This window comes from Ursus maritimus, unplaced genomic scaffold, assembly GCF_017311325.1.
Source record: "Ursus maritimus isolate PB19 unplaced genomic scaffold, ASM1731132v1 scaffold_32, whole genome shotgun sequence".
NCBI classification, from domain to species: domain Eukaryota; kingdom Metazoa; phylum Chordata; class Mammalia; order Carnivora; family Ursidae; genus Ursus; species Ursus maritimus.
The window spans coordinates 21,280,108-21,284,698 of NW_024425786.1; the positions used below are offsets into that span (position 1 = coordinate 21,280,108).

Below are 4,591 nucleotides of genomic sequence, written 5' to 3' on the forward strand. Positions count from 1 at the left end.
GGCTTCCTGCTGAGCAGGAAGTCTGCTTCTCCCTCTGACCCTCCCCCCACCATGCTCTCTCATTCTCTCTCTCTCAAATAAATAAAATTAAAAAAAAAAAAATCTAAAAAAAGAAAAAAGATCAAAAGGAAATATCCTATATGTTAGTTTTTTTCCTCTGCTTCTCCATCCTTTTATGCACTTTATAATTTTCTATAGTGAATGTGTAATTAACAGGAAAAACAAGTGAAAAAATAAAAAAAGGAAAACCTTCACATGACTTTCTTTCCTCTTAATCATCTTATTGCTTTATGTCTTAGTTCCTTCTTTCTGTCAAACAAATTTATTTTTTAAAATTTTTTACTTGTTTTAAAGATTTTATTAGTGTTCTTTAAGTTTAAAAAAAATTTTTTTTAAGTAATCTCTACACCCAACATGGGGGCCGAACTCACAACCCTGAGAGTCACACTGTTACCAACTGAGCCAGCCGGGCACTCCTCTATAGAAATATTTTATTTTATTTTATTTATTTAAAGATTTATTTATTATTTATTTATTTGACAGAGAGAGACAGTGAGAGAGGGAACACAAGCAGGGGAGTGGGAGAGGAAGAAGCAGGCTCCCAGCAGGAGGAGCCCGATGTGGGGCTCGATCCCAGGACCCTGGGATCATGACCTGAGCCGAAGGCAGACGCTTAACAACTGAGCCACCCAGGCGCCCCAAGATTTATTTATTTAGCTTAGAAAGAGAGCGAGCTGCAGGGGGAGAAGGCAATGTAGTCTTAAGCAGACTCCACACTGAGTGTGGAGCCTGACTCAGGGCTTGATCTCAGGACTCCGGACCTGAGCCGAAACCAAGAGTTGTTTGCTTAACCGACTGTACCACCTAGGGGCCCCTATAGAAAAAATTTTAAGAATTGTCTCCACTGGCTGGTTCTGTCACTTCTCCTCCCATTTACTACTTGATCCACAACAATCCGGCCTCCTCCCCAACCTCGGAGGTGACCCCACCCTGGAAGGATCAGCAGTGAAGTTAGTTGCCAAATCCAGTGGCTTCTCCTTTTTCCTTGCCAGAGCTTCCTGCAGTATCAGACGTGGCTGGTGCTTTCCCCTTTGTGTAAACTTTCTGCCTGCCCTCTGGGCTTTGTTTCTCCCCTCTGTCCAGGAACCTAACTTTTCTGACCACCTCTGTTGGGCCTGGCGGGTTCCTCTCGGCTTAACGTTCCCTAGGTTTGGGCATCTAGCCCCCTCCTTCTCTGCACACTCTTCTTGGGTGGCCTCATCCATTCTCTGCTTGTATGATGCCATCCATGTGACAGCTTCTAGATCCCAGCCCTGGCCTCTTGTCTGGGACAAGTCAATCCAACTTCCTTCTGAACACCGTCATGTGGACGTCCCTCAAACACCTTACACTCAAGAAGTCCAAACCGACTCATCATTTCCACTTTCCCTCAACCCCAATCAACTCTTCCTGCTTTGTCCCTTCCCTGGGAAGTCATCATTGTCTCATTCTTTCCCTCACCCCCCACATCCAGTTGGTCACTAACACCTGTTGCTTCCAATTTGAAACTGTCTGGAGCACATCAGCACCCTGAGGATGTGTTCTGGCTCTGTCCCGCAGGAGGTCCCCTCTCTCTTTTGCCTTGATGATCATAGCAGTCTCACCAACATAGCTTGCTTTTCCTGGTCTTTCTCCTCCCCAGTCCATACCTTATAATTTTTCTGATTATTCATTCCCTCAGTCAATCAACCAACATTTGCCACGCACAAACTCTGCTCTAAATACTATGAGGGGTAAATGATACAGATTAACCCCAGATAGCTAAGTGATCTAGGGGATTTCAGATTGTGGGGATTGCTATCAAAATAAGCAGGAGGACTGAGAGAAAGTAGGGCATGGGGAGGGGAGTTCTCTCAGAGGTGGTCTTTGCCCTGGAATGGTCCCCCAGATGAGCATGACAGTTGCCCTGATGGAACTGGGGGGCAGAAATGATAGAAAAGAATGTGGCTGGGAACCCCACTTTAGGTTGGGAGCCAGGGGAAGGCCTGTGAGGAACGAAGGTTGAGAATGAGCTCTGAAGACCTGAGGGAGGTGCTTTCCAGATAGAGGGAAGAGCTAGTGACAAGGCCCTAAGGGGGTTCCCAGCACACAAAGGAGCCCAGGATGGCTGGAGCACAGCGAGTGAGGGGCAAAAAGAGGAGGGCAGGAAGATCATGCCTGGTGGCCCTGGTGGTAGTGCTGGGAGAATGGGTTTTATTCTAAGTGCAATGGGAGGCTATTAAAAAGTTTTTCACGGGAAGGTCACGTTTGACTTTATCTCTTCAAAAGATTACTCCCTCTAGGTGTGTAGGGTGAAGGGCATCTGGAGGTGAGGTGGGTAGTGTGGCTGAGTGCTAGGAAATTAACTGCAGTGGTCCAGGCAAGTCCTGTGGGCTGGGCTGGGTATTAGCAGTGCAAATGGAGAGAACTTAAACCTTCCTTGGGTCCCCAGCCTTTGCAGGCTAGCTCCATACTCCTTAGGGCAACCGTTTGGGTCTAGCCTCCCTCTTCAGCCCAACTCCCATCACTTCTCCCTTATCTTTGCACACGTTGTACTTTTTGGAATGTTCTTCACCATTTTCTCTTTGATTCATCCCTGAGACCGGCTCAAATACCCCCTCCTCTCTAAACCTTTTCAGGAATTCTCCAGGGAGAGACCTTTGAACTTGTTCAGTGCTTAGTTTATATCTCTAGGATAATATCTGTCACACTGTACTGTCCTGTATGTTTACAATTCTGTGTCTGAAGAAGGTGGACCAAAAGCTTCTGGAAGGCAAGGACAGAGTTTTGGTAAATGTACAGTGAATGTTCAATGCATGATCAAGATACAGATGGTCCCACTATGGAACAGTTCACATAGGTCAAGACTCCAATCCTGACCAGCCCCCGTTATATTCAAAGTCACCTGATAATGTGTAAGTCCTTGAGCGTAAGAACAGATACTAATGTGGGTACTACATTTCCTCATTTGATCCTGGAAACAGCCTGGAGAGGTGGGCACAGTGGGAAAATCATCTCTATTTTACAGATGAGTAAATCAAGGCTTAAGGAAGATGAGACTTGGCCAACATCCCTGAGCCCCTGAATTCAGTTCTATTGTTGACTCCTGGGTCTCCTCGCCTGTCCTTGCATCAAGAACTTGTAAGACTTCCTGTCACCTCTTCATGGTGGATGGGACATCCAACAGAGAGATGACTCACAGGAGGCAAGATGGGGAAGCAATTCTTCTTCCCCCTCCAAAAAGTGCCTCACACCACCACCTCCTTTGTTCCTAATAAGGAGAGCAACCATCTCAGCAGTGATAGCCTTGGACTGTGGAGAAAGAGTGCCTGAATTGAAATCCTGTCCATCTCTACCATTTACAGGTTATGTGACTTTGAGGAATTAACTTCTCTTGCCCGCCCCCCCCCGGGGGGGTTGTTTTGTTTAGTTTTTTTTTTTTAAGATTTTATTTATTTGACGGAGATAGAGACAGCCAGCCAGAGAGGCAACACAAGAAGGGAGAGTGGGAGAGGAAGAAGCAGGCTCCCAGCGGAGCAGGGAGCCCTATGCGGGGCTCGATCCCAGGTCCCCGGGAGCAGGCCCTGAGCCGAAGGCGGGCGCTTAACGACTGAGCCACCCAGGTGCCCCCTGTGCTTTGCTTTTAATCTGTAAAACGGGAGTGAAAAAAAGTTACGTAGTAGGGTTGCCGGGAATATTATAGGAGACAAAGCATTTTCCCCAACGCTTAGCCATATAGAAAGGTCTTAATACTTGCTAATTACTATTACTGGCTCTAGAAATTTTCCTAAGCACTTTTCAAGTATCATCTCTTTTAGCACAAACAACAACCGTATGCCTTAGGCGACATACAGGCTTGGAGCTGTTAATAACGCCCCCGAAGAAGACTTGAACCCATAGCCTCACAACCAGGCAAGGCTTGGCAAACACGCGTGGCTCAGAGAATGCAAGCAGCTTGCTCATAGACTCGTGACCAGTTACTGACTCTATACTCAACCAGATCTCTGATTCCGAATTGATAGTTGGGCATAACTTCTGAAGGTCTGTAATACGTAAGCTCCATAAAACTGGATTTGAGGAGGTGAAATGGGCAGTCCTCCAGAGGAGTAGAGAGACCGAGTCCTGTTCCTGATTGTGGATGAGGTGAATCTTTAATTTAGACCTCTTTTTCCTTACTGTGAAGTGGGGGAAGAAGCGTTATTAGGGTCCCCAGAGCCCTTTCCAATAGTGACTCTCCAGAGCAGAAGACCCCTGCTCAAGTAAAGACTCACTCAAATCCCTCCGGCTGAGGTTCATCCTCCGCGGGGCCCGCAAAAAGGACGCGTTCCCTTTAAGGCGCCAGCTCGCCGGCGGCGGCGGCCGGAAGTGTTGAAGCCCGGCCTGGCGGCGGCGGTGGCAGTAGCGGCCGTGGCGGCCTCTGCGCATGCTCCGTCGCCCGCCCACCCTGGCCGCTCGCCGCCCGCCCGCCCGACGGAGACGGTGAGGAGGGGGAGGGGTGGGCGCGCGGGCGCGGGCGCGGGGTGGGGTGGGGGCGGGGGGGCGGGCGCGGGGGCCGCGCGGCGGCCGGCGAGGG

The 4,591-nt window shown here is 48.8% G+C and overlaps 1 protein-coding gene across 4 annotated transcripts in view; it reads left to right on the forward strand.

Annotated features, from left to right (window-relative positions):
- The window catches only part of GMEB1 (glucocorticoid modulatory element binding protein 1), a 40,223-nt gene that overhangs the window by 3,485 nt on the left and 32,147 nt on the right, over positions 1 to 4,591 (forward strand). For 2 of the 4 annotated variants that reach the window (XM_040619131.1, XM_040619135.1), the window contains exon 1: positions 4,355 to 4,497. The exons of 1 other annotated variant lie outside the window; for it this stretch is intronic. The gene's annotated coding sequence lies outside the window, so the exon portion shown is untranslated. Of the gene's footprint in view, positions 1 to 4,354; positions 4,498 to 4,591 lie in introns of those variants that run through there. One more of the 4 variants, XM_040619132.1, reaches the window with a different exon arrangement.